This window comes from Ptychodera flava, chromosome 22, assembly GCF_041260155.1.
Source record: "Ptychodera flava strain L36383 chromosome 22, AS_Pfla_20210202, whole genome shotgun sequence".
Classification (NCBI taxonomy): Eukaryota; Metazoa; Hemichordata; class Enteropneusta; family Ptychoderidae; genus Ptychodera; species Ptychodera flava.
The window spans coordinates 21115310-21140168 of NC_091949.1; the positions used below are offsets into that span (position 1 = coordinate 21115310).

General features: G+C 36.6%; 1 protein-coding gene across 6 annotated transcripts in view; it reads right to left on the reverse strand.

Annotated features, from left to right (window-relative positions):
- Positions 1-24859, reverse strand: part of LOC139122936 (microtubule-associated protein futsch-like) — a 93311-nt gene that overhangs the window by 58659 nt on the left and 9793 nt on the right. For 3 of the 6 annotated variants that reach the window (XM_070688815.1, XM_070688819.1, XM_070688814.1), the window contains one exon: positions 8851-9012. The gene's annotated coding sequence lies outside the window, so the exon portion shown is untranslated. Of the gene's footprint in view, positions 1-4734; positions 4987-8850; positions 9013-24859 lie in introns of those variants that run through there. The other 3 variants (XM_070688818.1, XM_070688817.1, XM_070688821.1) reach the window with 2 other exon arrangements.

The following is a 24859-nucleotide window of genomic DNA, read 5'->3' on the forward strand; positions in this document are numbered from 1 at the left end:
GGCAAGTACTGATAGAAGCCAAGAATGGCTACTCTGAGTGGTCAGTGCCTTGGATCCTGTAAACAACATAATTTACAGTGTTAAGTAGGAAACTGACAGTATGTCTACTACAGCATTGTCCAGAACATCCACTAAATCGGCCAAATGTTTGGGAACAGACTTGCTACAAAGAGATTCTAGTTTAAACTACAGGAAGATTCTAGACTAACTACTGTGCAGCTTTCTGAAGCGACAGATGATGTATAAAAATAAACCCTCTAAGAAAGTATAGAAATTTTGTTACACTGCATCTCTGTATTATTTCTGTTTGACACTGCTGTTCAATTTGTGAAAAATCATACCTCTCCGAGGCTGGCACCTGTTGCCACAAAGAGACCGGTGATTTAGATGCAACACAGTCAAATCCAACAGACCTGCAAATAGACTGCGCAGCTAATGATGAATGTTGTATGCTGAAAACAATTTACGCCACTATACACACACATACATGAATGCTAAGGCACAGATGATGCTCTCCTGTACAGAGGATTTCAAAGAGCTTTCAATGAATAATTGAATGAAAGGGTTAAGATGAAAGAGATATTAGAAATGAAATATTGCTGATGTCTGCAGATAGCCACGTAACGACAACTATTCCAAAGTTAGATTATTTCCAACTTGACGACAATGATTTTTGCTGCAGTGGGAAGCAAATGAATTTAAATCAGTACCCACTGGAATGCAGAGCTGTTTTCACAAGAAGAATATATTTACTACCTTGAGATCTTCACAACTCTACAAGGCAAGTAGTCGTAACTCTGTCGATATTTCAATATTTTTGCTTAAGTATGTCAATTACAAGTTCTTGTTCTACTACCAAAAACATGTTGCAATGCCCACTGTTTAGTTTGCCAACACAGCGTCTATGAGTGTTAAATGCACTTTAATTGTTGTCTATATTTGAATTCTAGTCCTGACCAGAATTCACTTATCAACAACAGAGTGCAGTTTACACATTTATAGGCGGAGTTGACAGGCTAAACATGTGTAACTATACACGCTTTGGGGGAGTAGAACAAGAACGTGCAATTGACATTAAAACAAATTATAGTGAAAAAAACATCAAAGGTCATAGTCACTGGCACTACAACACATGGATTTGATATGATCCAAAAATCACAAACACAGACTAGCATACTGACAACGGTATCATCTTGCATTCCTTTCAGGTCCATGATTGATGTGTAAGAAGCATGTGACATCCTTCAATATGAAGTAACATTTTTCACCTGAATATCATATGGAAACAAGCGTGCACTACTTGAGTTGCAAAACATGCCCTTCTCTTCTTCGGGGAGGGGAGTCCTCTTCCCATTACTAATGAATTATGAACAAGTAAACTGTACTTTTTCCTGCGTTGTCCTTGAGAATGGCATGCCTTGAGACCGAAAAGCCATCATAATGATGAATGGAATGTATAATGCCTGATATTGACCAGCCAAAAAATGGAAAACAACATTGTATATTTAAGCGTATCAGCAGACTATGTTCTCTGTCGATTCAATATCAGAAAGGACATGGTTAATACACAAAGTGAAGATAGCATTTAAATCTTGGTAGTTGCCCTTGAACAATTGTACAGAAGCTGGAGGGGCAGCTTTGCTGTTATCTTCACAATGCTGCCTCCCTCTGAAATAAACCATCCAAGGTCAGAAGATTGAATGAGGATGATGTACCGTGACAAGATGGGCGAAAAGGAATCACTTGCTGCTTGACAAATTAGTTCTGATTGGCTTGCCCTGACCTTTGACCCATAATAGGGCTGGTTACAGAGAGTCCTGTGGCCACACATTGTGTGATGAGACACCAATCTTACAAAACTATTGGGGAATGTAAACTAATCCCTCCAGTGTCCCTACGTGACCTCACATTTTACCTTACCAACTTATGTAGAACAAATTAAGTAATTTCACCACAGCTGTTTAAGAAGGCCATGTGAACATTTCTCATATCACAATTTACAGAAATCGTTTAACTGTCAAAGGCATTCAACACTGACTTCCCTACTGCATGTACCAAGGCAAAGTAGAAGACCTTGGGTCAAAGTTCACTGTCTTGTAAATCTATGTATATTAAAATGATTAAAGTCACGGTAATGGCCTTTACCATTATCAAAATTCTGAAGATGCCTTTTTACTTTCTCCAGAGAAAGACGTTTCTATTTGAAGGTTGTCAAACCATATTCTCTACTTTCTGTAAAACATAATTCAAGCTGAGGTCAACAGAAACAGAACTCAGCTAGGGTAGGTGTGTACCGGGCCTGGGTCAAAATACAAACTAAAACCAAGAGTGTGGCTTCTTGTTTTGGCAGCAAAAACATGGATCAGAAAAAATTACTTTCCACACAGTGTATCCTGGTATGCTACGTACAATCTCAAATCTTAGACACCAACTACCATGGTAGAACAGAAATGATTACCATTGATAAACTGCAGAACATTCTCATGATGACTAACAAACTGCAAAAAATAGTGACATCCTCAAATTCTAAGGTAGTATGTTCCTCAAAATTGAAAAACTTAAATATTTGCTCAAACATACCCTAAGGTCACTTTAAACCATACACTTTCAAAATCAAGAAAAAAAATTTGGGATCATCATGAAAATTTTGGTATGATTTATAGAAGCAAATCACCTTTAAATTTACTGATATTTGCAATTCAAAATGGCTGCCATCCCAGTGTTCACTCTGTGGGCAAACATAAAATTTTCAATTTTCATAAAAATGAGCCAGTGAAAACTTTCATCTGTCCTCGCAAAGTATTCTGCCTGAAAGAAAATAATATCCATGCACCCCTTTTCAAACTGGATAGGTATAAGCTTGCCATAGAAGACAATAAAAGCTGTACTGAGATATGTAAGGGTGGCCGCTAGACAGAGGGTAATAGGCAGAGTGTTCTGTTAAGAACAAGGTAAAAGCTACAACTATACTGCAAGACTTTTTCTGTCTGTCAAGACTTAAATCAAATCCTAGCTAGACAAGCAAGATCCGCTACTTAGATAACACGTTACTGCACCAGAACACAAATAGGGAACTATAATTATTTGCATATAGTGTAGTGAATAGAGTGGTCTGGTGGATGGATTATGATCGCCTTACCTGCAATATATCCGCGTACAGCTCTCAAGCAGTAATTATCACAGGGCTAGAGACATGATAGCAGAAAATTCTCATTTGTAGTCATTTCCAGATTAAATACAAAAGAACCCTTTTTTGTTTCGGGACGTACTTTACCGGCACATGTTTACAAGTGTAAAGACAACCCACACACTACTTAGGTGATCAATTTCTCCTTGAAGGACACAGGATTTACTTTTCAAATCATGCGTGCACACAGCACACCTAAACCTTTCTCTACTGAACGCTATTTGAACATAGGAATGCTTTCTTTTTGAGCTCACCAGGGAACGCTTGAGTGCTGATAGCTTCCTGCCTGACTGAAAGATACTTTAAGTGTACCTGTATGAATAAACTGATATACAGTACTAATGGTTTGAATATGCGTACAACCTGTCTTTCCACTTTCTTAAACAGTAATAACATCATCAAACTTTTGTCAGAATCGTTGCTTTGATAGATCTTTGACAAAAGCCAAACTTCCAAATTTTTTTTTTAAATTTGACAAGAACTGAAAACATATGCAAATATTTTTTGCTGGGTGATTGCCGTTTTTTATTTTTCGGGAAACTCGATGCTCGGTTGTGCAACTTTATTCAGTCACAGTGTCTAAGGCGTCTGCAGTGACGGTGGCAAGTATGTACACTATGCTGAAATGATCCCGACTAACAAAGCTGTTTCACAATGAATCACATTACAGATATTTAACAACAAAAGCACCCCATGTTGACTGCACTGAAGGTGTTTTTAACAAATTACTGCTACACATCAACAACATTTCACTGTACGGGCCTTCCATTCAAAACAAAAACCGCTATCCTAGTGTTAACTTTGTCTAACTTCTTGCGTTCTTCAAACTCTCTCTACCCCTTTCTCTTCAAAAATTTTAACATACCCACATTGTACGCTCAACAATTATTTTCAGACAATAACATTGAGAAGCACGCCATGTACATATCAACAAATCACGTGCAGCTAAAATTCTTCAAGATTATTTTTTTGCATATAATATCACAAAATTTCTCTTTCATATTTTCTCTCATAAATAAATTTGTCCACAGATATCACACAGTAAAATTGGCAGTCTACGTGGACTGATAACAGTGGTACTAATCCATGTTTCTCTGGGTTCCTGTCTTCTGGTTAACTATGCTATGCTGCTTTGGAACAACTTTGACATGAACATTTCAAGACTGTATATAATAATACCGGTTAACTATACTTATCAGTTTTATCATGTTTATATTGGTAAAAAGCAGGACTTTTGCACCTGTTACAATTCACAATTGTTCTGAATTATTCACACTGATAAAAAATCACATGTCAAAGATAATGCTATATAGACGTGTGCTGCCGGAAAAATCAAAGTCGAACAAATACATGTACCAGTATTTGTTGGTAAGCCGGCTGCAAGGTTTCAAGTAAAGGACAGCAAGATAGAGATGTTAACAGATTTAGACATGCATGAACTGGTGCTGCAAAGCCCTTGACATGGCCAATAGAAATTATCCATCACGTCTCGGTGACAGAAATCAGGCAGGCGATGAGAAACAGTGATTTTCTGAGCCACAACATACCCCTATTCCGTTCTCCGATTTTCCATCCAGCGAGCAAAACATCACAGTCAAAGGAGACCTCTTTCTTCTCAGGCCCCGCTGACGTCCAGACGGTCGATGCAGAATTGTAAAACACTGAGATTGTTAATCTTTTCCCCCTGAAGCAGACCATTTAAAACATCCGATGTTTATTCCGAGGGCACTTGCCCACAAGTGATAACTTATAGCCTACTGACAGACCTTTATACAACATCAAAACAAATTACCCAGGATGCTATGCAAGGAATGTTTATTTTTGGGACATTTAATTGCACAATAGTTATTCCCATAAACTTGACAACTTAAGTCTACGACTGTTTTTATCGTATTAATGGTGGTGACTTAATAGTTTAAAATTTACGTCTTTACAGACCGGCAGTACTCAAGGCCATTGCTGTATATTACCGGTATATCTCAAAGTGGTGATGGCAAAATATGAAATTTCTTGTCCTATCAGACTACACAGTTAATTATGTTTCACAGGTGTTGTGGTATGTGTCGTCTCATGTTTGAAAGGTGACCTAAGTTCATTGATCTGGTTCACTGAAGGTCCCACACTTGATTGATTAAAGTGAGATCTTTTTTTTCTCAGCTGAATCAACCATCGAAGGTTGAAGACCCTGCAGTGTTTTCATGCAACAAACATGTTAAAGGCCATGGGACAAATTCCCAAAAGTTCAAAGGTCACATTCACAACATTCTGTGACCTGGGCAGCGATACACTGAGCTACGCGTATGCAGCTATGAGCTTTTCGTTCCTCCCTCTCTCTCCCCCAACCCACATCCTCAATCAACAAAATCAGCAGATATGTAGTATATTCGAGGTCTTGCCTCTCTGTACAAATCTTTATGTTAAAGAATGTCTCCTATTAAAATATAAATGAAAAGAACCATTAGGACAGCGCTTGGCGAAAAAAACTTTTTCAAGATAATATCTATTTATACAAGGTGAAAAAGGTCTTCCTTATTAGGAAAGTCTCATTCCACTCATAACATTACTCTGAAATTGACTGACAATATTAATAATCCACTCTCAGTGAACTATAGTGTGTGCAGAAAAGTTTTCACCTTCATTTGAGTTGTCACTTGCCCTAAGTGACAGTTTTGTGACTGAGTGATGTTGAATTAATAAATGCCATTTATGCCAGACCTACTAGTGTTATGTCAACACAATACGACAAATTTATTTTAGGCAACGTTGAATATGCAACTCAAGTGTAGAAAATTGGTCGTTGTACTCTCGAATACAAAAGGCCTGGCGGTGCACGATAAAGAGGACTATTGTGTTGAATGTTCACTCCACAATCTGTGTCTTGCTCCGACACATTCAGTACTTTAATCCCGTCACATGCATTGCATTGAAAATTGCTGATGAAAAAGACTTCTGGGTTTCAAATCAGACCTTGCCGTGATTTGTAAGGCCCACAAGGAAGGTCCCTGCACTGGTTTATACACTGCAATAAAAAGACGCTACATTGTCCGGCTACCAAGGGGAAGAACTTAGCACACCTTTCAATAAAAGTCATTGTTTTGTTGAATGATAGGGGAGAAGGGAAACCATGCACTTTTCACTGGTAATTTACTCTATATTCTCTCTGGAACCTTGCAAGAATGATCAAATCCCCAAGAGAGTAAAAACCGGTCAAACAGAACCGTCTATCTCTCTCTCATACGTCTTTGTGTTGTTCTGTCTTTTATTGTTGTATTCATAATGCCTAATCTACAACAAGGCAAGCCTTTTACAAGATGCCATTTGTATTATCCAGGCAACAAAGCTCCAAAACTGACAATCAAGTCAAAAAAAGGAACACAAACTTATCATTTGCAGCAAATTAATGGGGAATTTTGTGACTTATAATTGTTGATTAGGAGTCTTTGCAAGACAAAAATTATATTTACATTGAAAGAGAGGGAGTACATTAACTGTACATGTACTTGACTTATTAGGCACCTGTCATCCCTTTGATTTGCTTTTCTTGACATTTAGCTCAACGGATCAACTACAGTTCCTCGATATTGCCAGCAACATTTTAAAATACCTGGTACAATCATACAGAAATCCAAACCCCTTCTTTCACACAACAGTATGTGGATTATCTGTGTTGCCTGTGAAACAAAACCCTGAGATGTGTACCTGGGAGAATTACATCCTTGTATTGCCCTTGTTTTTATGTGATAAATGCAGTCTGACTTTTGAAGTCAATGATGTATTTTAGTATTCTGTGTGATATGAATGCCTCTTTCAGCATTCTGAATGCAAAGAGGAATTAGACCCATAGGAGGCAATGCATCCAAGATGAAATAAATCTTTACCTATTTCTATTTCCAGAAAAAGCCTGCGGAAAATTGTATGTCAATACATGTATAGAGACCAGCAATGGTGCCAGATTAGTATAGCAAAGCTACACAAAATTGATTTCAAAAAATGTTTCACATCACAGACACACTAGGTGAAAAGTATCTGCCTAGACAGCAGGGACTGTAGACAGGACAATAATGGCTTTGTTGTTTTGCATTTTCAGAATGCCAGTGCGTGCAGGGAATCTATGAGTTGAAGCTGAAGAAGTTGAGCATGGTCTGAAGTCCTCCCTGCCTTCTGTTTGCAGCCATCCTTTCCTTAAAGTTGAATGAAGTATTGCTGATGAAAGTACTGATAGGTTCACTCGTTGATTGCACTGACTTTGATCGTCATAGTGATGAAGATAAGTGATGATGATGATGATGATGATGCTGATGATGATGATGATGACGACAACGAGGACGATGGTGATGATGATGATGATGATGATGATAAAACGGTACTGACAATGGTGATGTCAATGATGATAATGACAATGATGTTGTTGATATTGTGTTGTTGTTGTTGTTGTTAATATCAGTGATGACAATCATAATAATGATGATAATGACAGTATCTTAGCCCTATCTCTGTCCCCCACAGAGTCTTCAGTATTGTTGTCTACATTTGTCTACCTGGATATAGTACCAGTCATTCAGTGTAAAGTTCTACATCACCCACAATCGCTAGCAGCGAATTAAGTTTACACAACAAGAGAATAAATATTTACAATCGTAGCTGGCCTACACTATTTTTAGAGCGCAAGTTTATGCTAACTTAGTATTCAAGGTGTTCAAGTTTTGGCAGATTCCACTGAACAATGAAACTAAACCATAACTACAAAACAGCCAGATTTCATATGTACATAATGAGTACCAGTACGTGTGCTATGGAATTTCTAACTTTGCTTTGCATCAACTTATGACATGTAACATTTTATTTCTGTAACATATTATGACAAGAAATGTACTGAAGGCAGGCTGGCAGACTTTAAACCTAACAATTATCTGGAAAATATCATCGGGAAACACCAAAGAAAGCTTTGTGTCAAGAAAAGTGCATTGATAAGGCAATGATATTTTTCATTAAAACTGTGCAAAAATTAAAATCCATGGTTGGTTTGCTCAAATTTATGAGTTCAGTTACAACTTAAGCCTGTTTAAGTTAACTGCCAGTATGACCGAAAATTACAGACAGTCATGCTGAATTAAGTCTCACAGCAACTATGACCTTCAAAGTTTTAAGCTTGTCAGGATATGCTGAACATTACATTGTGCAAATGAGGTAATAAAATTTAATTGAAGAATTTCTCCTAACAAATTTCACGCCTCAGACATTGATAACAATAAATTAAACATTCTCAACATTTAATCCTAACATCCCCATTCCCCTTTGGTACGGAAGTCCACTAGTGTCGCAGAGTATATGACCAAACCAATGTTAAGTGGTGACAGAGAGATGACAGATACACATCGTTCCTGTCACATCAGTTTAGTGGAACTAAATCTCTTGTACAACTGATAGTTGCGGTATGTTCACGATAGGGCAGTTGGTGCAGTAGGCTGTTGAGCTACATGTAGCAGCACTGAATATCTCATGATGAAGATGTACTGGAATCACTGATATCGTCATGTTTTTCAGTATAATGGAGTACAATTTAAATCTCATTTTAATAACTATTGTCTATGAACGCCAAATATAATCACACCACAGTTTACAGGATAAGACAAAACATCGGCTGAAAGAGTGTACATACTCACCATTCCGACGCTAGCATTGCTCTCGGTATTTTGACGTTCTCCAGAAGTTGGCAGCAATGACGACCAGCCCTGCCACACGCCCAGCGTCCTTTCTGGTTGTAGCACACCGACTGAAAGTTTCAGCACCCCGTCCGATGGCTCTCCTTGTCTATCCGAGGTCACCTGCAAAATATAGGACTTCTTTTTTGTATTGATTCAAGCACTTGAAGGGGCAAAGGGCTGGCCGCACAATTGCTGCAAAGCTTGCGATGAAGTAGGTGAAGTATTGTACTGCCTGGGTTGTAAAATATTTAACGAGCAACAGAGGCCTGTTTCATTGCCTGAACTCTCTTTTTTGTTCTATGTAAATATACAAGCCTCCGAAGAATGCCGCACTACTGGCGTTCCTTCTAGGGCATCTGGCTATGCGGCTATTTTTACATCGGATCTCCGATAGCAGTGGAGTGAAAACATTCTAATTATCTGATGATACACTGGATCATGACTTCATTGCTTGTGCTCCCCATGCAGCTGTATTCACAAAATAGCTCACCGTCCAGAGTATTTACTGGGAAACTTTCTCAGCAAAGAAGCTCAACAGCACATATTTAGAAAAACAACACATTCCTATCACTGCATAGAGCGTTCCCTCACATCATCAAAATGAAAAAAAATGTTAAATCTGTTGATAATCGACATTTAAAAGTTTTTTAACAACAGTGGATAGGAAATCAGAACAACTATATCATTGCTACACTTCTTCTATAAAGTATGAATGGTTATGGCATGGGTATTAATTACTGCCAATCAATTCCTCAGATCTGAGGATACATCAACAGTTTATTATGATCATAACCTGAAAAACAGCCACATTTTAAGGATCCACTTTTTTGTGCAGCTTTGTGATATAATATCATTGTGAGCATAAAATAAAAATACTGAAATTCATATCGACCAAAGTTTAAGAGATTCATTGTTCTGTCCCATTGTGACTTCATTGTCCTTCAAAACTGAACATTTAATACTGCGATGTGTGCCCTGTTTTGTTCATCATAATTGACTGGGTGGGATGTGAAAGTAAATAAAACAAGCTAACGGTCTTTTAATAAAGTTTTTATCACTTTTTCACTTTTACAAACACTTCCTTTTTTATTTTATGATCCACTGATTGTAGTTTCATTGGTAGATAGAAATAAGCCCCTTGCAGAATTTATATCGCAACATCAAACAATAAGAAAAAGTCTAGCATTAAGCCATATTAAATTTTTCGGCCCAAAGATAAAAAGCCCTAATGACTTTAAAATTCAAGCAGATACACATACAGTATGGTAAATTCGCGTACACAGTAACTTCAACTCCCATGTTGCCATGGTGACAAATCACATGACACTAGATTCAACAGAAAATCGATCAGAACCCATACACGTACTGGCACTGAGTTTGCTGGTGTAATTGTTATTCACAATTACGGCCTCATTTGATTTTCCAATCATGTAAATAGCACGGCCTCATTTGTCACAAGTGTCACGCAGTCGGAGTCCTTATTTTGATATTTATTGAAATTTACCACATCTGTTAATATTGGTATCACAAAAGTTGGCACACCACACATTGTGTCCTAAAATGGGTTCAAGGAACTGAAACTTGGCTCATGTAAAGATTCTAGACTTCCAATGAGTAACTTCCAAAACAACAATTAATTACCCTAAAATATCACAATCTGTATAGTAAGTTAGCTGAGCGGATTTTGCCCTTGGTTTACGACCAAGACACTGTACATTAAATGAAGATTTATGTCTCTGAATGTCCATGCCAATTATGGAAACATTAGTTTTCCTTTCCTGCCGTTTAAGATGGTCCTAAAATGTTTTAACGATCTATTTAATGTTGAGCCATGGAGAAGAAAACATTTGATGGTGGTATACTACCAGGGAATGTACACAAGATTCAAAGTGACATTGCTAAAGAGTTGAAGACACCCTAACCTCTTTGTACCATAGCGGTGAGTAAAACTTTGAAGTGTTGAACGACATATTTAAAAATCTACTATACAACAGTTAACATCTCATAAATTATATCAAGAGGGCTCTCTTGGCATTTTGTCTGATATCCACCTCTGTAACACAGCAACAACCTCTCTGTTGAAAGGAAGAACTATTTTTGGCTTTTTCTGTGCATTCACAATTCTAGGTGTCAAAATTTTTGACACTGATACTGACTGAAGATTTAAGACACATTAAAGTTTAATTCTATATGCCAATTGCAAGTTCTTACTCTACTCCCAATAGAATGTTGAAACAACTATTATTTAGCTTGTCAACATAACATATTTATGTATAAAATGCACTGTTATTGTTTACATTTGAATTCTAGTCCGACCAAAATTCAATTGTCAACAATAACAACAATGCAGTTTACACATGTACAGGCTGAGTTGACAAGTTGAATACTGTGTATACTAACATGCCTTTGGGAGTAGAACAAGAGATTACAGTTGATATTAAAAACAAAAATAGTGAAAAAGTTATCAAAAGTTAGCATTACTGACTCTTTTAAGCTCTTATGTGAAATTTTGGTAAATCTCTGCATACATAATAAATTTCACATTTCACGCATGATCATCTGTATTTTCAAAGAATGAATGAATAATGTAACTATGTGTGCAATCTATTAAAGTTGTATCTTCAGTAATTTACTAAGGAGCCGTTGTAAAGCGAGCTATGTTGCTTTGAACATTTCAAAAGGCCTTTTTTGGGGTACTTTTCAAAGATTTGGAAAGTACTGGCCAGATATACTGTTGTTCACCAGATTCAACACTTTTCACGGCAATTGTGATCACTGTCATAGCAGTATAGTTACAATATTGTACTCTACCTTCCAACTATTATGTTGTCCCAAGTTGGAAAAAAACAAACAAGGACTGCTTCGGTCTTTGTAAAGCTGAAGTTTGAAGCACACTCTGCATTATATAACTTTTCACAATAGTTACATCAAACTGCCATTAGAGCCTCAAGCAAAGTAAAAGTTTCCACCATGCTGGTTGATTGATACACTGGGGACTATCAAGATGTTACTCTAATTAATGACAGAATAAATCAGATAAAAGATAAATACTGGACTATTAGGATAATGACATGTAAAGGGTCTATATAATCAGTCATAATGAATATTGAAGTAATGATTAAGTGTGTTTTGAGGACTGATGCATCCCATTAGTAGTTTCAATGATTTACTTGGTTCACAAGACCCTATTTACTCTTTGCTGTCAGTGAATAAACCATCTGAGAGTTCTTTAATTAATCGCACAAGATTTCATTATTTGCAGAGACCAGTGTTGATATTAGACTGCTTGGTCTACTTTATCCATACAAAGATGAGTGGAGTTCCAACACACAGATGGTCGTAAACAGTGGAAGGGCTGTGGCTATAAACTCAGCCTAACAAGTTGCCATCAAGAACAAACTCCCCTACCAACACCAATGGCCTGCTATCTCCATCATGGTTATTGCTTAACCCTTTGAGTGCTGTTATTTTTCTCACCAAAATTTTAGTGCAACATTTTACAAATTTTCATAGCTTTTTCTGTGATTTCTTGGATAATTTTGGACCAAATGGACATCGAATTACATCTGCTACAGTTTTCTATCAAAATTTCGGCAAAAATCTGAAAAAATTGACTGGGGTATATTTTACAAGGCAACAAAAATTGACTTTGGCACTCAGAGTGTTAACTTCACTATGGAATGGAAATTCCTCAGGTTTGTATGCCGTAACTGTCTTCATTGAGCTTCTTCATGCTCAACTTGATGTGTTTTTGTTATGTTAATTTACTGACTGATTTGAGGTCTTTATGCACTTTACCTCCAGTCTAATTTCTTCTGATTGAGAAGATAGCCGGAATGACAATGGTAAGCCAGTTACAAGCAGAACTTCCAGAATGAGACCACGGCGCCAATGCCAATAGCTCGGAGCAGACCCTGTATTCAATCCTTACTGTGGCTTAGGTAACACATTCACCTTTGACTATACAATGTACAAGTCACAAAAAATACCCTGTGTATAATACACATTGCAACATGCAAGGCAAGTTAGCATATTTCACACAAATTTCTTCCTAACTCTTTTACCATCACTTTGTCTTGAATTACGATTTATCTTTCTATTGTATATAACACACAGAATTTAAATTCTTACACATTTATAACATATTGTACTGTACATTGCATGTCTTTGCAAAAGTTTGGCATACTGGCGACGTAAAATCAGTGTACATCATATTACTTAGCTAGTATACAGATTCCATGGTGAACTTACGGAGGAGATAGTGTACATTACTGAACTTTTTTTTTAGATGATTTGCTTTGATTTGAAAGTTTGAAGAGATAGTTGAGGTGTGGAGATTTGGGTAGCATTGAAAGACGTACTGCAAAAGCAGGAGGGCTACATTTTGGAAAATTGCTGGCGTGTCTACAGCTGGAACAATTTCATTTCTGTTACAATTTCTGCCACCTAGAATATTTGTTGAGTAAAATGGGTTTTCATTCCTTCAGGATGAATCACAAAGCACTACAGAGGATTGTTGGCGTAATTATGCAGATGTGTTTGTCTGATGGTAATGTCATTACTCGAAGTCAACCCTGGAGCTGTCATCAGACAACATGATGCAAAGCTGCACTCTGATCTGACAAAATCATTGCCATCTATATATTAGGTGATTGTGTAAACATAAACTTTCTGCAATTGTTTGTCAATTTGTCAAATTAGGAAAAAAATCATCAATTTGAGGATATGCATTAAGGTGATTGTAATTAAGCTGCTCATTTCATAATACATTCAAACTATCAAGTAGAAAGTATTTTTACTTAAACTAAGGTATTGTCTGGTTTTGGAAGGGGCTTTCCAATAAAGGAATGTTTAACTAACAGGAAACTGTCTGATGAGGTAATCTTATCAGTGGTAATCTTGAAGATATACTGAAAATAGTTTTGTTTGCAAATTTGATCACCAAAATTACCTTCAAGTTGATAATTTAACTACATGTAGCCATTTCAAAAAAATTTGCCGTAATTGGCCAGCTGGCTGTCAGCCTTGTGATGGATTGAAAACCTTGGAATACTGTACATCCCTGATTTTCTTCAATGCAAAACAGCATTCCTCAAGAGAGATATTCATCAGAGTGCATGACAGAAATGAGGGTCAGTGTTCGTGACAACAATCTGGACTGTGTAGTTATCAGTGACCTTGAATACAAGGTGACAAAGGGCACAGGTCAAATGCTATTACAAGTCGAAAGATCATTACACTATCAAAAGGGGTCAATGATGCAATTTGTCCAAACACTCAAGAAGGCACAACCATGGTAACGCTTTGTGGTACTGGTAATTCCATGTGAGTCGAACTGTTATTCCATGGAATTTAGGGATGCAGAACTGCTAATGTCAGGATTGTTGCATTGCATGAATGAAACTTTGGAAAAGCATCAAATTTTGAGGATACTTTTTCCATACCTTTTTTTACACTGATGGATATATGGGGATCTACTGCAGAATTTGTGTCACCTTGAGTATCAATTTAAATAAACAAGCTTGTGTGTTTACCTCACGCATTCCTTCCAGTAAAATTGCATACCTGCGCAGGTGCATGCAACACATGATAATGGTCTCAAAAAGCATCAGATGTGCACACCGTCAGTGCGAGCAAAAATGTTTCATATATAAAATCACCCTTTGATTCACTTTTATAGAGAAATTTGCCATTTTTGTTCAGTTCAGAGGATATTATCGTTTCATTTAGTTTGCATGTTTTTGGTATTTAAAATGATTATTTGGACATTAATTTCCTACCAGCACTACTGATTATATCATTTTTTCAAATTTACTCCAAGGATGAAGAACTTGTAGTTGAAGACACTGTGGAGGGACAATTTAATATACAAACTAACCTGGATAATTCCAAAACACAGAGTTTTCAAAACACATTCTTATCTGTAACATGATTGCGTGTTGTCACTTTTGAAAACTTAACTTACATCTGTCAGTGTCAAATTCCTGGTTCATCCTTCGGTCAATTATTTAATCAGTTGACTGGTCACATATAATGTGACCTTACATGCTTTGAATGACCATTAGGGTTCGGGGCTGAATATTGGACTTTGAGAGTAGAAAAGTGCATGTTGCAGCGATCGTCCAAGATAATGCAGCTCATATGTAAATTGAGGCCATCATAATTACAAGTTACCTCCACATATATATGCATGGGCACATTACAAAGAAAAGTTTATGCTTATTATTTAAAGGGAGTGTAGCTATAACTTTTAATGATTGTTTTTATTATTTTTTCTAATGTCAACGACATATTTACTTTTTATTCCCCAAAGCATGTTGAGATACAGTGTTGAGTTTGTCAACTAAGCATACAGACCCAAAATTCAAACTTGAACAATAACAGTCCATATTACACGTATGGACGCTGTCATGACAAACTAAATGATACATGTCGGTGTTTGGACCTGCTTTGGGGAGTAGAACTTGCATTTGATATACAAAACAAAAATTGTGAAAAAAAAATTGTGGCCAGCAGCTATACTGGTCCTTTGAGAAGAACACCACTCCCTGTTTTTTATTGCAAATTAAAAATTGACACACTGCAATATCCACGCCACAAAACAGAGGTTTTATGATAGTTAACATTCTTTCAGTGTCACACAGGTAATGCATAAACGTCTGAACAAGATGGCCAGATTGAAATTCCAGTTTGTACAAAAAATGCTGATTATCTATATATCATATACCTTGTTATATGTTCTGATTGGCTCCCATCCTGAGTGCATCCGAAAAGTAAGAGATAATCCTTAAACACTACTTGCCACGTACAGACAGAATTTGCAGGCTTTGCAGTACGGATAGAACGTGCAAGTTTTATCTTCTTGGCAAAAGACAATGAGCTTTTGTTGAAAAGAACTATTTGCATACACTCCTAAAAACTGAACATTAACCCAGTAGTGCAGTCTTATCAGTACATAACACACTGAAAGTCACAACGGCACACGCTATTGTTCATTTGGAATTATTCCAATATCATGTCAAAGCACAGAGACAACATCAGAGTTTTTTTAACAAACTTATTCAAAACAGTTCAATTGTTTTCTCATAGACTGTTATTTATAGGAAAAATCAAAATTTCAGCTCAGATTCAGTGTTTTCCAAATTACCCATTGTGATTAAGTCCTACAATAATGAGTATGTAAATTTTGTAAACAGAAAAGAGTTTGGTTTCAGGTCATGGGTTGACTGAACTCGATAATCAATATCAATCAAATGTAAATTTTTGTTTGTAAAATAGTAAAGTCTGGTTTTCTGACATAGATTATAATCTTCACAATATTGATCGCAGGCTGTGATGTAAAACACAGACAATTAATTTTATTCCACAACTTCTTGTGTGGCGTTCTGCACGCAACCAACAACACACTGTATCAATGTCCATTAGAGTAGCTTGTGAAGAATTTACTCTTTAAATACCAGGACTCTTTTATCCTGTTCACCCCTAATTCCCTGTAAACAGCTCCACAATCACCATACACAACAAGGGGTTTGGGCTAAACCATGGTGGTAAAAGGGTTAAAAGCTTCAAGGTGATACAGATCACACCTTTCAAAGGTCGTTTAAGTTTATGAATATTCTGAAGGGATTAAAGTATGATGTAAAATACACTTGTTTACTTTTATTTCAACTTTTTTTTTAATAGCCCCCTTTCTCAGTTATTTTAGTGAAGTAGTTTACGCTAACTTAACTATAACTGTGGATCAATGTAGGAAACCACAAGCCTTAAATGAGGAAATATGAGTAATGCTGTTGGGCAATATACCGGTACATAAATGTAGAAGATGAAGTATACCAGTAGTTTCCTAGTAAGGAAGTCTCCTTTTTGATCAATTTTAAGTGGTACATGTATGCACCTTAACTTTTTTGTTTTTAATCGCAACTACAGTTTCTTGTTTTACTCCCAAAAGCATGATAAGATACTCACTATCTTCAGCTCATCAACTTGATCAGCCTGTACATGTAGAGACTGCATTGTTATTGTTGACAAGTGAGTTCTGGTGTTGACTGTAGAATTCTAACTGTGATTGTAAACAATAACTATGCATTCTGCAGGTATAGATGCTGTGTTGACAAGCTAAAAAGTGGGTGTTTCAAGTTGAAAAAGAACTTGTTGAGGGTTGAACAAGAACTTGCAATTGAAATTCAAAACAAATATAGTGAAAATGTCATCAAAAGTTACAGCTACTGCATGGCCCTTCACATTAAAATGTTCATTTGGTGGTTGGTATCAGCAGACTGCAACTTGTTATCAATATCACTTCCTCTTTTGTGGATGATAAACTATGCTGTATTAGCATGTAACACAGCCTGTCACCAACCTGAACAGTTACTTCAGATATGTATTGCAAACAATGATGAGAGAGATTTATCATGATTAATCGTTAGAAATGCACACACACCCACTCCAGCATTGGTGAACAAATGGCAAGATAAAACGGTTAAATAACAACATTTATTGATTTGGTTATTGAACTATTTCATGTGCAAATTGGAAGATATAACATTTTGTTGTGAGGCGGATAAGACAAGATGAGGCTACTTGCAAAAATTTTATTAGGCAATTTTCATGAGTCATATGAAAGAATTTAAGTGCACAATTAAAAAGTCTGTTGATATTTTGAGACACTATACCTTTCTCCTCCTTCATGAAATTGAAACCACGTTTGTTTTTTTCCAACGCTCAGAGCTAAGACATGTCTGTTTCCAGACACCAAGTCACTGGGTATTAAACAGGCAATTTATTTCACGCAAAGTGCTTCAGTTGCAAGTCAGTCAGAATGAATTTTTACAAGTACTTGCCAACCTGTTATCTGCTAAAAAACAAGTCAATTTAATTGACATGTTTTTCTGGCAGATAACGTCAAATTGTGACTGAATTGATGGTGAGTGAAAGAAAACTGTTGAGTAACTGTTGCTATGGAAATTGCATCATCTAAATGTATTAATATTAAGCTCATTAATAAAAACTCAAAGTACAGTCTGTTATCATAATTCATTCTGTTGTTAGAAAAAATATTACTTTACAATTCTTGGTTAATCTCTGTTTGTTTTGTTTTGTTGTACTTTAACCACAAGCTATAATCTATTGTCCCATAAACCAGTCCTATTTATATTAATCTACTTCACTTGTAACTTGGTTACTACGTGATTTTCTGAGTTTGTGATCCAAAATTAGAAGTGACAGTAAATATAAATACCTGTACACATTTATGTATTTATTTATTTATACAACAATGGGAAATATATGTACTGTATGCAGAACACTCTTATGTAAGTTCCGTCAGAACAGTGCTAGCTAAAGATGTAAATATATCTATGCTATTTGTTTGTTTGTTTACTTAATTTGTTTATAAACCAGTCTTCCTATTTATTTATTAGTTTACTCATACATTTCTCACCTCCCCGCATATCAATGCAATTAGAATAGGGGACAGAAGAAATGTAAACGGGCAAGGTTTCTAAATTATGATTTTTACTTATATTTTAACTTTTCATTGTGTATTTATTTGTTTTGCGATTTACATGTATTCTTTTTTTACACATACCAATGTAAACATCTTTCCAAAAGAGTACATACATGGTAAAAGTCATGATGTTTTTGTGAAGTGCATAAATGTGCCAGTGTTGATACAGCAAGGCCTTAAATGATTCAGTTTTTATCTGTTTTTATTCATAATCATACAAAATAAAGAATTCACCAGAAATTTTTCTCCTTCTTTCGAAAAATGTAGACTTGCTTAAGATTTTTCAGATGGCTGCCCAATATGTTGAATCTGAAGTTTCCAAGGCATTCAAGCCAGCTGCTGGATGCACAGAGATTGGCAGATTGTTATTGGGGCCCAGAAATCACTGTTCAAAACCACTATGTAAAATACACTAACAGCATGTCATGGTAAATAACACCAAGCCACAAGGACACAGTTTGAAGTTTCACTTTAAATATTTCACAGCGGATGACTATAAGTGCTAAGAGTTATGCAGAGGTCAATCGGAGCAAAGCTGAGAATTTACGCAAGATTACCATAGTTCATGCCAGGGTTTACAATGCCCTGCAGAGGAATTTTAAACAGTAAGCTTTATCAAAGGTCTCCAAAACACATGCACATTGAATTCTGTCAATGTTGTTTCAGAAACCACCTCCTTCACTACAGTTAAGCTCAGGTTGAGAATCAAAGAATCAAGAACGAAGAATCACAATAAAAATAGCATGAGATTCATACTCATGGAAAATAAAATAAAAACAATGTAAGTGAATCCAAAAGTTCAAAAAATATTACAAATGGCTCCTGTTGTTGAACTGTCATTCAAGTGCCATGACCAAACTATCATTTTTTGCCTATGCCATTTGTAATGTAATAGAGGGAAAGCGACTCTGCAAATGTACATTTAAATATTGTTCTTTTTTTCTTGCGTGTGTATAGTAAGATTTATGTTGTAAGTGTACATTATCAGAGTCCCTCTCTGATATTATGTTTCACTATTTTATGTACAGAATTGGTTAGCTTTGGCGAGACATACATGTAGCCATAATCTGTGCGTCAGACTGAAGGAACTGTACTATCACTACTTTGACGCTATGTTTCAAAGATTTGCCAGAGTTCCATCATCAGCCCCCAAGAATTCATCTTCAGTGACTAAATTGTGTGGAATAATTGATTGATCGTATATATTACCATGTTGTCCTATTAAAGTTTGTTCTGTAAGCTTGCATGTAATAAAGACAAGTCATTGACAATGACATAGTCCCCACTTGTAATAGGAGTATTAGTCTTGAGGGGGCAGGGAAATGAGGTCATTAAGAAGTATCACTAAAGTGTATATGTTCAGATCTATGGACACATAGGTCTATGTCATTGTTCCCAATTTGAAACAAGAGGCATGTCTAAGTTATGGTTCTAAATCGGGAAAAAAGATCAAACCTCTAGCTGTATTGGCCAGCCAAGAAATACATATGTGCATAATAAATGAGGTACAAGATGTGACATCTTAAGGTCTATTATCCTATCAAAATTGAAGCGTAAAGAACTTGTGGTTACCGAGTTATGCATATATATGCATATTCAAGGTCATAGGTCATCAAGGTCACGTGACATTTTGAAAAAAACATTGTATTGCTAATTAATCCATATATGCCAAAATTCAGACCTCTAGCTCTATTGGCTTGCCCACAATTATATATGGGCATAATTAACGAGGTAAAGCATGTGTTGTCATAAGGTCTCCCATCCTACTAAATATAAAGGACATAGCACTTGTGGTTACTTATTTATTGACATAATCGTGTATTTTAGGTAAAAGGTTATTGAGGTCACATGACATTTTGTCAAAAAATTTCTATCCTATAGTCTATCCCTATATACTAAAAATCATACATTTACCTCTATTGGCTTGCTCAAAATTAGATATGCACATAATTAATGAGGTACAATATGTGGCGTCATAAGGTGTCCCATCATGCCATATATGAAGGGTGTAGCACTTGTGGTTACTGAGTTATGGACAAATATGTATATTTGAGGTCAAAGGTCATTGAGGTCACTTTAAATTTTTTCAAAATAATTGCATTGCTAAGTTATCCCTATATACCAAAAATCAGACCTCCAGCTCTATTGGCTCGCTCAAACTTAGATATGCACATAATTAATGAGGTACAATATGTGGCGTCATAAGGTGTCCCATCATACCAAATATGAAGAGTGTAGCACTTGTGGTTACTGAGTTATGCACAAATATGTATATTTGAGGTCAAAGGTCATTGAGATTACTTGACATTTTGTCAAAAAAATTGTATTGCTAAGTTATCCCTACATACCAAAAATCAGACCTCTGGCTCTATTGGCTCGCTCAAAATTAGATATGCACATAATTAATGAGGTGCAATATGTGGTGTCATAAGGTGTCCCATCATACCAAATATGAAGGGTGTAGCATTAGTGATTACTGAGTTATGGACAAATGTGTATATTTGAGGTTAAAGGTCACCAAGGTCACGTGACATTTTGTCAAAAAAATTGTATTGCTAAGTTATTCCTATATACCAAAAATCAGACCTCCAGCTCTATTGGCTCGCTCAAAATTAGATATGTGCATAATTAATGAGGTACAATATGTGGCGTCATAGGGTGTCCCATCATACCATATATGAAAGGTAAACCACTTGTTGTTACTGAGTTATGGACAATATGTATATTCGAGGTCAAAGGTCACCGAGGACACATGACATTTTTTCAAAGTGTCTGAGATATCTGCGTGAACGGATGGACTCACGTGGATGGACTCACGGACTGACATGACCCAATCTATGAGCCCCCTGGACTTTATCTGTGGGGACTAAAAACTGTGTCACTGCATCCTTTTTGCAATATGAATACAATGAGAAACTAAATTTTTATTTTTCTTGGCCTTATACATGGGAGTCTATGTACTGCCTTATACATGGGAGTCTATGGACTGCCTTATACATGGGAGTCTATGGACTTCCTTATACATGGGAGTCTATGGACTGCCTTATACATGGGAGTCTATGGACTGCCTTATACATGGGAGTCTATGGTCTGCCTTATACATGGGAGTCTATGGTCTGCCTTATACATGGGAGTCTATGGTCTGCCTTATACATGGGAGTCTATGGAGGTGAAAACTAAAAAGTCCTCTACCACGGCCAAATTTGATCGCATTGTGAAACAAATCGACGTGCATCTGTATGAGGTATGGTACTATCCTTGTACCAAGTTTGAACGAAATCGCTCCAGGCGTCTCTGAGATATCTGCGTGAACGGACGGACGGACGCACGGACGGACGGACGCACGGACGCACGGACGGACGCACGGACATGACCAAACCTATAAGTCCCCCCGGACGGTGTCCGTGGGGACTAAAGAAAAAGCAACTCCACACATGGTTCATTATAATCTTTTGTTTTTCCTCTTTTTTTCTTTTTGTTTCTTGTACATAGTACTACGTAATTTGTACTTCCCAAAAACTATTCGGTGTCATTTACTGTTACAGTAATTTTTTCGTTAAAATCATAAAACTGCTTACATGTATGTGACTGAGAAAGGTCTCAAGCTGGTGCAGATCATATCCCCTTGAAGTCAATCACTAAATTTGTCCCTCTAGAAATTAGCTACGAATGCCATGGGACTTCTACTTCATGCTTAAATATAGTACCGGTATGCCTGATTGTGACAGACCGTTAAGTATGCTGCATACTGCTTGTACTGTATGTACATCATGTAGCTCCAGCTGAATCAGACATGTAGGGATGCAAGTTACGTAATTTTTCCAAATTCCAGACTGGAGTTGGAGCTTTCACAGACAAATGAGCAGTTTTATGGCTTTTACTGCACTGTACCAGAAAACCAGAGCATGACGTAGGTTTTGGGGAAGTTTACAAAAACTATGGACAAATTCTATACAAAAACATGAGTCACTGAACAAGATTTCGCTCCTCTGCATTGTACATCTGAGCAAGGTAACTCAGCAAAACAAAGATTGGAATTTTGTTTTGGAAAGCGCACAGGATGAGTTGGTCAAAACATTACAGAGCAATTAGCAGTCTTTTGTCTTTGAAGGGAAGACAAATAATCATTAATGACCTGGCTGTTTTTCTAGTCCTCCAAATGATAAATGTTACAACCACGGTTACTCTACCCCACCATGTTACAACACATTTGTTACCTATACTATTTATTTTCATTGCATCTTTCAGAGACTGACCATTAAAGGGACAAAGTCGGCCATTTTTCTTGAATTTGTTTGATACGAGATACTACTTATATTGTTTGACATGTTGAAAGATACTGAATAAATGGGTGACCATCCATATATTCAACCCCAGATTTAGACAAATTAAATGAAACCATTGCCCCCCCAAAAAAAGAATTAATCATGTATCAAACAAAATTCATGAAAAGTGGCCGACTTTGTCTCTTTAACCCTTCACAGCAATGATTTGGTCCAACTCAAAAGTTCCAAAGTTATATCAATTGTGGCAGTGGACCTGTTTTCAGGGAATTGGGTGAATGGGTTAGTGAAGCAATGCACAGTTGAAGTAGCCTCTATGATCTCTCTCCATCATGGATTGATAAGTCAGAAATCAGCAGACAAGTATCAAGAAAGTGGAATTGTATAATCTGGATCAAAATACCTGTTATGGTGAGGCCTTCCATGAATCGGCATAATGATTTAAAAATAAAACCATTGCACAGCTGTTAGGAAAATTATGTACTTCATTATGATTCAAAACCTTGATGAGGAAAAAGGTGATTTTGCTGGTAATTAGTGCAAATGGTATCCCTACAGAAAGACCTTGAATGTGGATGAGTAAAACCCCATCTGGACAACAGCATACTTAATGAGATAATTTTTGCAAAGATTTCATAGAATGCAACTCAAACAAATTGCTGGCCTCTACAATCTTGCAGATCAATGTGAAAGTTGCTCTCATGAAAACATGGTGCGTGAACAATTTTGTATGACCCAACTTTCAGTAATAAAGTCATTTATAAATGATGGTTTTTACCGTTGTTTTTACTTCATACCCAAACACAAACAAAACATAAGGCAGATCTATCTGGCCATTCAATCAATTTCTCTTCAATCTAAATATTAAAATTTCAAAGTCAGCTTTGTGAGATACATGTTTGAACACTCAGGTTACACAACCAATAGATCTATATCTATCAGTGGTTTCAAAAGGTGCAATATCTGGACAAAGTCCCCGCACCATTGAAAGCTAGTAATCCCCATTAAGGTCACTGTTCCAGTCCCTGGAGAGGGACTCTGCTTTATCAGCAGTTGTGTTGATAGATAGAGGGGCTGAACTGTTATGCACTCCACCCCTCCTATCCGATTTGAAGTGTTATGTCAATTGACAAAAACAGCAATTTAATCACATCCAACAATTTATCTAGACAAGCAAAACATTTGGAAGAATAAAGGGTCTGCCCCTTGAGAGGCATATTATTGCAGATTATAACAGCAGAAGCGAAACTTTGAAGTCAATGGAGATTTGCATATTAATCCTTTGAGCACCAAAGTCAAATTTTTGTCGCTTTTCATGTACACCAGTCAATATTTTCTCAATTTTTTGCTAAAATTTTGCTAAAAATCTGTAGCAAATGTAATGTGATGTCCATTTAGTCCAAAATTATGGAAAAAAATTGCATAAAAATTCATAACATTGGTAAAATGTTGCACCAAAAGTTTTAGCGGGAAAAATTAGAGCGCTCAAAAGGTTTAATGGTTCTACTCCGGAATAAAAAGGACTGTGATGCGTTCTACAGACTCAGTACGCCCAAAAGATCACGTGATGCCGGTACAAACAAACCCACATGTGTACTAGCGCGTATGGAAATACACGTACGTCTATGCGCGTTTGCGCACATGGCTTTGTTTGTACCATGGTCGATTCGAATTCCGGGTCTGGCTTATTGTCGACACATACTGGGATGCTCATGCTCAATATTGCATAAATTGCACAGTTGCATGTGCATCATGCAACACATAACCTCCAGTGCAAGCAGAGAGAAACAATTTATGAATTAGCAATGACCAACATTAAAAAATAAATAAATATAAACAAGCTACAAACTCTATTTAATTAACTGCTACCACAGTGGAGAATATAATTGTGAAATTTATTTGCTTTTATTTACAGAAAAAATAATTTGATGCAGAACTGACAATAGGAAAAAAAAAATTGCCGTCTGACAGTGACAGTAAAAAAATTTCCTGCCATACCCATAGCCTCTATTCCTACCTGAAATCAAATGATTTTCCCCTAATACTATGGTTTCAGAAGCCCATACAGATTATTCGTAATAATTGGACCAATCACATCACTCATTGTGGGTACTTCATGCTGCTCAAGCTCATCCCAAGATAAAAGTTGACATACATGTATTAGGACAGATACTTAATC